Raw genomic sequence first — 11,872 nt, 5'->3', positions numbered from 1 at the left:
ACAATGGAATTCCAAGAATTAAAAGTATTAGGAAGGGTTAACAACGATAAATCAGTTTTAATCCATTTCAAACCACCTTTCCGGAGATCTTAATAATTGTGGTTAAGAGAGCAAATGCAAGAAGTTTCTAAATGAAATTAACATACATGGTTTTAAACTCATTTATTGATATTGTTTGATGAAACTACTTGGAATGAAAGAAGAGGGATTGAAAATGTTGCAACAAAATTTGTTTATTCCCCTAACATTGTTCTTTTTTGAGATTTAATCATTTCATAATATTGGAGAAATCTAAAGTAGAATTCTGCAAGAACAACAATCCAGTCGGAGAAATCCAGAATAGAATTTTGCAAGAAAACATTCCAAAATCTATTTTTCCATAACGGTGGGAAGATGAAAATCTAATCGTGATGGAAGAAATCCAAAATATAATCCTGCAATAACAACCAACACACAACTAATTATGCAACAGTAATCCAAAATCGAGAAATGTAATTAGAGAAATTAAAAATCAACTTTGCAAGAACAGAATGACTTCTGAGATATTTGCAACAGGAGTAGTGATTACTTTGATTACTCTCTTATTCTACTGAGAAAAAGTACTTGAAACCCTTTTCTTTAAGGTACAAAATTATAAGTTTCTCTCCATTTCTCTGAGTTTTGCCACTCCTAGCCTGGTTTTGGAGAAATTAGAGAGGGAGAAAATGGATTTTAGTATGGAAAGAGTCAAAGAATATCATATGGGGTGTTGGCAAATAGTGGTATTTTGATTAGTGGTTTAGTAGAAGTTGTACACATAATCTAATCGAATGATGTGGATTATTTTTAAGAAGTTAGGTTAGGTGTTTGTTGCATTGGTTTTAATAGATATAACATAGAAATTGAATTTTGTTTTGAAATTATAATGTAAATACACATACCGGTACTCGACAAATTAGAATATTTAGTAACGTAATATAAATATTAGTTAGGGTCATGCCTTGGTCTTGTTGACTGTCCACTACCTTATAAAATGCTTACTTGTGCACTTAGTATATAAGCTGTGCTTTATTATGGTACCCAAATTTATTTATAGCAGTATGTGTGTGATCTTAAGAATACGCAATAGGTAGTTAGTGGGTTAGTAATTGGAAAAAATAAAAATGTTGACTTAGTGAATTTGGTTCCTAAAAATTGGGGGTGTTTGGACTAAGTGAGAATTGAATAAACCTAATAAATAGAACCCTTCTCCTTACTTGAAAAAGTCATGTACATTCCAATAATTTTCTCTATTGTTTGCTTCAATCGGTGTCACTTTTGTCCGTCTTTCTCTCAACTTTCAGCTTTATAAAATTATTAACTCAATTCATATCTTACACGTAAAAATACTTAGCCTATACTTTTCAATTCATAAAAGATGTATTTGTTATCCTAGTGAAATATGCATTATGTGGAATGTTGTAGTAGAGTCACTTGTTATGTCTTGATAAAAAGTTTGACGCTTTTTAGGCCTTCTGTCAAAAGCTTTGTGACAAATTAACATTTCTTGGAGTTTTGTGGCAAGGATTTAGGACAGCTTCGCCATTGAAATGGATTTACATATATAGATGGTTATGTCTCATTAGTCATTTTGGGTTCATGCATTTCACTAACACACACACACACACACACACACATTATTATATATATATATATATATATATATATATATATAAAATACAAAAAAAACTTTTAATTATAGTTTTTTGGTGAAGTGTTTTGTGCTATTTATGACATTTTCTTATGGTGAACATGATTCAACGTGCATATGGAATTGACCCTTACAATTAACATTAGGTACTCAAGAAAAATGCATGATTGAATGTGTTGCTTGAAGGGCGTATGGAAGAAAAATAAGATTTTTGCCAAATTAGCACTTTATTTAATAATTGGTCGTTGTGTTATACTATTTTACTTCACTTATGTTAACATTTGAACTCGATTAGAAATGCGGATACTGATTTTCTTTCGCTAGCAATTTGTCGACCATTGCTCAATTTTATTAAATCTACAATTTTTTTCCGAATTTTATTTCAGTTCATTATAAGTATTCCATTTTAAAAAAACACAGTCACATTTTAATAGTAAATTCTAAATAATATCTTGGGAGAAAGTATGAGATATTACAAGAACCACCAAGAGATACCAAGTATGTGTCAAAAAAAAATTATGATATAATTATATAAAGTTGAATGGTAAACTCTCCATCAAAGATAGACGAATGAGGTTGGTTTTATAAATGTTAGTAAATGTTATTCTCTGAGAATTGTGAATCCATGATCCATCTCTTTTTTGCTTGTGATGCTCTTAACCATATTTGGAGAGACATTCTAATGTGGATGGGCATTAGAAGAAATCTTATATTTGGAATAGAGAGAAAATGTGGATGATAAAAGAAACAAAGATAAAAGTTTGGAAGTGGCATATTTTGAAAATAGCTATAGCGGAAACAGTTTATGAGATTTGGAGAAGTAGGAATGAGAAGATATTTTCACAAAGAGATAAGAACCCATATTTAAAAGATAAGATAATACGAAATATTGTAGCGAGATGTACATTGCATAGAGAGTTAGAAAACCATGTGAATACAATTCATCCTTGAATAAATAGGTCTTTTTTGGTTGATACCTGGATCCATTGGATTGATTTTTGTAATGACTGTTTTTTTATAATGACAATTTAATGCTTTTATTGAGAAAAAAAAAGTTATATATAATTTTAGTTTTTTAATATGTACAACTTTACCAATGTTCAAAATTATAATAGTTGTTCAGTAGTTTTATGGATAATTAGTCCATTTTTTAATTATATACAAATATACTAAGTTATCTTGTGAATAAATCACAACTTTTTAAATTACTTAAATTATTTTTGTAATTTTAATTCTAATTCTAGATATTATTTGAAAATTTTAATACTTTATGAAATTGAAAATTATGTTTTTTAGAAAATATTGTTATTGTTAAAAAACTATTAAAAAATTGTTTGTATTTTTTATGATAATCGGAATTGGATGTGTGTTGCTAATATGATTTTTTAGGAGTACAAACATAAGATGGCTAGCTAATATGTAATGAAGATAGATCTTTTAGCCAACTGTTATTTTATATTTTACAAAAGAAACTTTCACAATAGAAAATGACAATTCATAATTTATAACCGAAAGACCAATTTAAGTTATGGAGGAAAGTTAATTATAGACCCAAATATCTATCTTAGCAAATTGGATAGTTTTATACATGGCTTACAAATAAACTAAAAATAGGATAATAAAATAATAAATTGTGCCTATAAAAACTGTTGATTAAAAACATACACAATAATATTTTTTTGGAGAGCAAAACAATATGTTTAATCCAGGATTGGGCTCTTTTTTATTGTATGTTCATTTTTGTTGTTGCTTTCTCATTTGCAACAACGGTTGAATATGATACAAATGCCATTATCATCAATGGAGAACGACGAATAATAATATCTGGTGCAATCCACTACCCACGCAGCACTTCCCAAATGTGGCCAGATCTTATTAAGAAAGCAAAAGATGGTGGTCTTGATGCCATCGAAACATATATATTTTGGGACCTTCACGAACCTATTCGCCGCCAATATGATTTTTCTGAAAATCTAGACTTCATCAAGTTTCTAAAAAAATGTTCATGAAGAAGGTCTTTATGTTGTGCTTCGAATTGGTCCTTATGTTTGTGCTGAATGGAACTATGGAGGTTTCCCAATGTGGTTACACAACTTGCCAGGGATTCAACTAAGGACTGACAATGTAGTTTTTAGGAGGAGGAAATGAAAATATTCACAACAAAGATTGTGACCTTGTGCAAAAAGAAGGGATTGTTGCACCACCAGGGGGGGCCAATTATTTTAGCTCAAATTGAGAATGAATATGGAGATGTCATAACTAATTAGGAGAGAGAAAGATGGGAATGCATACATTAAATGGTGTGCCCAGATGGCTTTAGCTCAAAATGTCGGCGTCCCATGGATCATGTGCAAGCAAAACAATGCTCCATCACCTATTATCAACACATGCAATGGCTATTATTGTGATAATTTCAAGCCAAACAATCTAAAAGCCCCAAAATGTTTACAGAGAATTGGGTTGGCTGGTTCCAAAAATGGGGTGAAAGGAAGCCACACAGAACTGCTGAAGATGTAGCATTTTCAGTTGCACGTTTTTTCAAACGGTGGTGTCCTCCAAAACTACTACATGTACCATGGAGGAAAAATTTGGAAGAACTGCGGGTGGTCCATATATTATTACAGCATATGACTATGATGCACCACTTGATGAATATGGTAACTTGAACCAACCAAAATGGGGACATCTTAAAAAACTCCATGCCGCCATAAAGTTAGGAGAGAAGGTTCTCACTAATGGAACGGTTACAGAGAAGCAATATGGAGATTCAGTATATTTGACTACATATGCAAATAATGCCACTGGAGAAAAAATTGTTTTTTGAGTAATTCACATAATTCTAAGGATGTTGAAGTTGATCTACAACAAGATGGAAAGTACCATGTGCCTTCTTGGTCAGTGTCTATTCTCCAAGATTGCAACAAGGAAGTTTTCAACACTGCAAAGGTTGATGCACAACAAATGTTTATGTGAAGAAACTATCTAAAGAATTAGGAAACTCACTCATCTGGACATGGCATCTGACCCTGTGGAAGACACCTTACAAGCAATAGGTACATTTAACGCGTCTCAACTTTTAGAGCAAAAGAGTGTTACCGTTGATGCTAGTGATTATTTGTGGTACATGACCAAGGTTTTCATCAATGAAACATCCACTTGGAGTAATGCAACTTTGCAAGTGAACACATCAGGCCATGTTCTTCATGCCTATGTTAATGGACAATATATTGGCCCACAGTGGGGAACATATGATAACCTTCGTTTTACATATGAAAAAATCGTTTCGTTAAAACAAGGTACCAACATTATAAGTTTACTAAGTGGTACAGTTGGTCATGCGCATTATGGTGCATCTTTTGATATGAAAGAAACTGGTATTGTTGGGGGTCCTGTGAAACTCATTGCAACCAGTTCAGGTAATACTATGGATTTATCAAAATCTAGTTGGTCATACAAGGTTGGATTAAACGGTGAGGCTAGAAGGTTCTATGATTCTAAAATTAAAAATGGAGTTCAATGGAACATAAACAATTTGTTATAGGAAAACCATTGACTTGGTACAAGACTACTTTTAAGACCCCTGAAGGTAAAGACTCTGTAGTCGTGGATTTCATAGGCCTTACAAAAGGACATGCATGGGTTAATGGTCAAAGTATTGGAAGGTATTGGCCTACAATGGTAGCTGACAAAAATGATGTGATATTAATGTGATTATAGAGGAAATTATGGAGCTGATAAATGTTTGAGTGGCTGTGGAGAACCATCTCAGAGGTTTTACCATGTGCCAGGTCATTCTTAAATAATGACACAAAAAGTAACACGTTGGTTTGTTTGAGGAAATGGGTGGAAGCCCTTTTAATGTGTCTGTTCAAACAGTTGCAATTGATTTTATATGTGCAAGAACAGATTATGGAAAAAACCTTAGAACTAAAATGCCCTGATGGAAAAACTATTTCAGAAATCCAGTTTGCGAGCTATGGAGATCCACAAGGAAATTGTGGATTATTTCAAGTAGGTGAATGGGAATCACGCCATAGTGTGGCAGTGGTCGAAAAAGCATGTGGTGGAAAACAATTATGTTCAATTAACGTGACAAGTTCCATATTTGGAATAACTAAAGGTGGCATAAATGGCCAGCTAGCTGTGCAACTCCTATGTGATGGCTCTAATCCTGAAGATAATCGTGTACAAATGGTGCACGTGTAGTTCTATATTATAATTTGTCTCCATGTTAGCACATTCTATAATGTGTGACAATATTTCTTTATGTTATATTTTCTGTTGGGCTCCACTTTTTATTTTTAAAATTTCAATTTTTTACTTATGCTACAACCTTAGTCATCATAGTTTCATTTTCTTACTTTAGACTAGACAAATAAACAAAAAAAGTATAAATAACTATTATTATCTTAGAAAACAAATTAGGAGTGTACAACTCCTATGTGATGACTTTGATGATGGGCTTTGATTATGTTCAGGTGCACTCTTATATCTTTTATATTTTCCTATGCCACGTCATAATTTTTTTATGTGACGATCTTAGAATTATATTCTTTAGTGCAGTTCCTCTTTTCTCTTTTATTTCTATCTCACATTTTTTTATTCACTTCCATGATTTAAAATCATAATTAAATTATGCAATTAGATGTCATAAAAATCTATAACTCCAATTATAAACTTAATTCTACAAAATTTCTCCCACTTCACTAATATTTTAAAATATTTATGAAAGAAAAATAAAATTTTAAGATTAAGTAAGTAAATTCATTAAACAATTTCAAATAAAATATAATGTAAAGTTAGAAAAAATTACTAAATCAACCAAAAAATTAAATTAATAATATATAAATAAAACCTATTTAATAATAATTCAAATAGATGAATAGCTTGTTTGAACATATTTATCCCATAGGAAGAAGATTATAAGAAGTAAAATCAAGGTCATAAATGTTGAATAAATTAAAGAGTTCTATGACCGTAAAAACGCACAAAATAAAACACGTTTAATTTGGAAGTTGTTTAATATGATATACAAAGATGATGACTCAATGCCAGAGAATATGAATGTGTTAAGACTATTAAGAGTTACATAGAAGCTAGTGATATTAAATTGGATGATGAGTTGAATTTTTATTATTGATTTTGTTAATGATAATAGAAATGACGATGATAATGTAAATCATACGCATGCACATGCCGATGTAACTACATGATGATGTAACTAACATCCATAACATAAATACTTAACTCTAAGTTAGTTATGTTGGTGCAAAGGTAGAATAAAGAAAGAATGGAATTATTCTATTAAGAGAATGACGACTACAAAAAGGATTAAAAGTTACAATGATTGACACCCTATTTATAAGCTAAAACTAGGGTTACTACAATAGGATAAAATACTAAAATACCCTCTAACAAACTTAGGGGCTAAGAAAATAATATAATTTAAATATGAATTAAATCTAATTAAATCTAATAAAATCTAATACCATCCCTTAATTCATATTCCATCAAAACTTGTAACGCCAATTCCATCCCTTAATCTGAGAAATTGGTCAGTCTTGATAGCTTTCGTCAGAACATCTGCCAACTGCTTCTGAGTGCTACAGTGTACAACTTCTAACACTCCCCTCTGAACTTGATGTCTCAGAAAATGATATTTGGTCTCAATGTGCTTGCTTCTCCCATGCAACACTGGGTTTCTGGCAAGATTGATTGCAGACTTGTTGTCAATCATCAGCATCAGAGGTTTGTTTACTTTAATCTTCAGATCCTGCAATAGATTCAGAATCCACACAGCTTGGCATGCAGTAACAACACCTGCAATGTATTCAGCTTCACAAGTTGACAACGCCACAACAGGTTGCTTCTTGGAACACCAAGAAATGGGACCTCCCAGAAATTTGAATAAGTACCCAGACGTACTTCTTCTGTCAACTCTGTCTCCACGCCAATCAGAATCTGAATAACTCAGAAGTTCTGACTCATCCTTTCTTCCAGAGGAAAATAATACTCCATACTTCAGAGTTCCTTTGATATATCTCAGAATCCTGACTGCAGCTTGGTAATGGGACCACTTAGGTTTACTCATGAACCTACTAACCATCCCAACTGAGTAGCAAATATCAGGTCTGGTATTGCACAAATACCTCAGAGAACCAACCAACTGTTTGAAGATTGTAGCGTCCACATCCTTTCCATCAGAGTCAGAGTCCAGCTTCTGATTTGTATCAGAAGGTGTGACAGCAATCTTACAATTCTTCAATTCAAATCTCTTCAGAAGTTCTAATTCATACTTGAGCTGATGCAAAATAATACCTTTCTCAGAGTATCTGAACTCCATCCCTAGAAAGTATGTCATTTTGCCTAGATCAGTCATTTCGAATTCATTCATCAGAACTTTCTTGAACTTGGCTATCTCCTGTTCAGAACTTCCAGTCAGCAGTATATCATCAACATATAAACATACCAGAGTCATATTTCCTTCAGAAGTATGCTGAACATAGACACCGTACTCCATCTCACATTTCTGAAAGCCTTGCTTCTTGAAAAATGAATCAATCTTCAAATTCCAAGCTCTGGGCGCTTGTTTCAATCCATATAGAGCTTTGTATAATCTGTACACCATCCCTTCCTGATTCTTTTTCACAAATCCAGGAGGTTGTGACACGTAAACTTCTTCTTCTAATGGACCGTTCAGAAATGCAGATTTTACATCTAAATGCATCAGAGGCCAATTCCTGTTAGCAGCTATTGCAATCACCATTCTGATTGTTTCATGTCTTGCTACAGGTGCAAACACTTCAGAGTAATCCAGCTCAGGTTTTTGTAGAAATCCTCTGGCTACCAACCTTGCTTTATGTTTGCCAATTGAACCATCTGGCTTTAACTTCTGCTTGAAAACCCATCTGACGCTGATGGCTTTCTTGTCTTTTAGAAGTTCTGTCAGCTTCCAAGTCTTGTTTCTCTCTATAGCATCAAGTTCTTCTTTCATGGCCTTCAGCCAGAGCTTCTGCTTAAGAGCCTCTTCTGTACTTATGGGTTCAGAGTCTACTAACATGGCACACTGAATAACTTCTCCTTCAGAGTCTACTTCAGTGTCTTGCAGCATGTCAAATTCTACATATCTTTTGGGGATGTTTCTGACTCTTTGTGGTCTCTGAACTTGTTCAGAGTCTTCAACTTCAGAGTTTCTACCTTCAGATGGTTGACTTCCTCCAGAGCTTTGACCATCTGAAGGTTCTGGCATATTTCCAAAGTCTGAATTGCCACCAGAATCTGGATTACCATCAGAGTCTGGGTCATCAGAGTCTGGATCATCAGAGTCTGAAACATCAGAGTCTGGAACATCAGAGTCTGGAACATCAGATTCTGGATCACTATCAGAGTCAGAATCAACGTCAGAGTTTACTCCAACCTCAGAAATTCTGAACTCTGACCTTTCTTCAGAGGTTCTAACATCAGAATCAGATTGAGACTTATCCCAATTCCAAACTTCTGATTCCTTCACAATCACATCTCTGCTGAATTCAATCTTATTGGTTTCTGGACAATAGAGCTTGTATGCACCTGTACTGTGGTACCCTATCAGAATCATCACTTTGCTTCTATCATCCAGCTTCTGTCTTCTGGCTTCTGGAACATGTTTATAGCAAACAGAACCAAACACCTTCAGATGACTAACACTTTGCTTGTCTCCAGTCCACTTTTGTATTGGAACTATTTCCTTCAACTTCTTCGTAGGACATCGGTTGAGTACATACGTTGCAGTGGCAACAGCTTCTCCCCAGAGCTTCTGAGGAAGCTTCTTCTCCTTTAGCATGCTTCTCACCATATCAAGCAAAGTGCGGTTTCTTCTTTCAGCAAGACCATTGTGTTGAGGGGTATAAGGAGCAGTAACCTCATGCTCAATTCCATTCTCCTCACAGAACTTCTGGAACTCTTTGGAGTTATACTCACCTCCACCGTCAGTTCTAAGAATCTTCAACTTCTGACCACTCTGATTCTCAGCCTTCATTCTGAACTTCTTGAATTCATCAAACACCTCGTGTTTAAACTTAATAAGGGATACCCATGTCATTCTTGTGAATTCATCAACAAATAACACAAAGTATTTATTCCCTCCAATCGATGCTACTGGAAATGGACCACACATCAGAATGTACAACTCCCAAGGCATGTTTTGCTCTTGGAGCAGTTTCTGACGCAAATGGCAATCGTGGTTGTTTTCCTTCCATGCAAACTTTGCATGACTTTTCAGGCTTCTTAATTGCAGGAATTCCATGTACCAACTTCTTTGAATTCAGATGTTTTAAGCTTCTGAAATTCAAATGACCAAATCTTCTGTGCCACAACTCACTCTCCTTCTCAGCACTTGTTGCACTAAGACATTCTGAGTCTGCAGTTCTGACATTCACCTTGAATGTTCTATTCCTTCCCTGTTCTGACTCCATAATCAACTTCTGATTGCAGTCATACAACTTCAGAAGATTGTCCTTCATGGTAACTGAAAAACCTTTCTCAATTAATTGTCCCACACTCATCAGATTGCTTCTGATGCCAGGTACATACCACACGTTCTGAATCAATGCTGTTTTCCCATTGTTCAGAATCACTCTGACATTTCCCATACCTTCTGCATTAAGATATTTGTCATCAGCACATCTGATCTTTGTCCTCTTTTCAGAGTCAAAGTCAACCAGCCATTTCTTGTTTCCAGTAAGATGATTTGAACAACCAGTGTCCATATACCACTAGTCTATCAGATCCAAATCATCAGATTCAGAGGCCATCAATAGCACAGATTCGTCATCAGAACTTCTGGCTATATTTGCTTCTTCTGATTTTCTCTCCTTGTTTGACCAACAGTCTCTAGCAAAGTGACCAAACTTCTTACAGCAGTAACATTGGATTTTCTTCTTGTCATACTTCTCTTTCCCTTCTGAGCATTCTTTTGTCTATCAGAGGTTGAGCTTTCTGACTTCTGACCACCATCAGATCTTCTCCTGGCTTCTGACTGCTTCTGATACCTCCTATCAGAAGTTGCTTTCAGAGCCTGCTGCTCTACTTCCCTTTCAGAAGTTCTTTCAGTCAAACGCAACTCTTGCGCTTCTAGACTGCTCTGCAGCTCTTCAATTCTCATGGTGCTCAGATCTTTGGAATTTTCTATTGCTACCACAATGTAATCAAATTGAGAGGTAAGCGATCTCAATACCTTCTCCATGATTGTTTCTTCAGAAAGAGTTTCTCCACACGCTTTCATCTCATTAGTGATCAGAATCACTCTGGAGATATATTCAGAAACTTTCTCATTATTCTTCATGTTGAGATTCTCATATTGCTTTCTCAAGGACTGAAGCTTCACCTTCTTCACTGATGCGTCACCACCATAACATCTAACCAGTGTGTCCCACGCAGCCTTTGCTGTCGTTGAATCTGCAATCTTCTCAAACACATTTACATCAACACATTGATGAATGAAGAACAATGCTTTCTGATCCTTCTTCCTTACTTCCTTCTGCGCATTTTTCTGTTCATCCGCCGCATCTGCTGCTACCGGAACATAACCATCAGTGACAAGATTTAGAACATCTTGAGCACCGAACAGTACACGCATCTGGATCATCCAACGATTCCAGTTTTTACCGTCAAATACTGGAAGTTTGGTGTTCATGTTGCCGTTTCCATTCATCTTTCTACCTTCCACAATACACTCAGATTTCTCACACAGTGTTTCCCAACCCACAGAATTAAAATTCTGATCAGATTTTGTTCAAGATTCAACACGAATCTAAGAATCAAAATCAAACACACAAGACCTCACGTTCACTCGTGTTTCCCGTGTTTCCCTATGAATCCGAACCGGAGCTCTAGATACCAATTGTTAGTGCAAAGGTAGAATAAAGAAAGAATGGAATTATTCTATTAAGAGAATGACGACTACAAAAAGGATTAAAAGTTACAATGATTGACACCCTATTTATAAGCTAAAACTAGGGTTACTACAATAGGATAAAATACTAAAATACCCTCTAACAAACTTAGGGGCTAAGCAATAATATAATTTAAATATGAATTAAATCTAATAAAATCTAATAAGTTACACTATAGTTGGTTAGTTAGTTGAAGATTACTTCATATATAAGCAAAACAATGCTCATGTAACTGATTAAGATTAACCAATACATTGGTTCTACTTTTCTC

The 11,872-nt window shown here is 34.6% G+C and overlaps 1 pseudogene; it reads left to right on the top strand.

The window, feature by feature from the left end:
- Positions 1 to 3,399: 3,399 nt before the first annotated feature.
- Positions 3,400 to 5,875, top strand: LOC127079040 (beta-galactosidase 7-like; annotated as a pseudogene).
- The last annotated feature ends 5,997 nt before the right edge of the window (positions 5,876 to 11,872 follow it).

This window comes from Lathyrus oleraceus, chromosome 5, assembly GCF_024323335.1.
Source record: "Lathyrus oleraceus cultivar Zhongwan6 chromosome 5, CAAS_Psat_ZW6_1.0, whole genome shotgun sequence".
Taxonomy (NCBI): Eukaryota; Viridiplantae; Streptophyta; class Magnoliopsida; order Fabales; family Fabaceae; genus Lathyrus; species Lathyrus oleraceus.
This window is presented reverse-complemented; position numbering and strand designations above follow the sequence as displayed.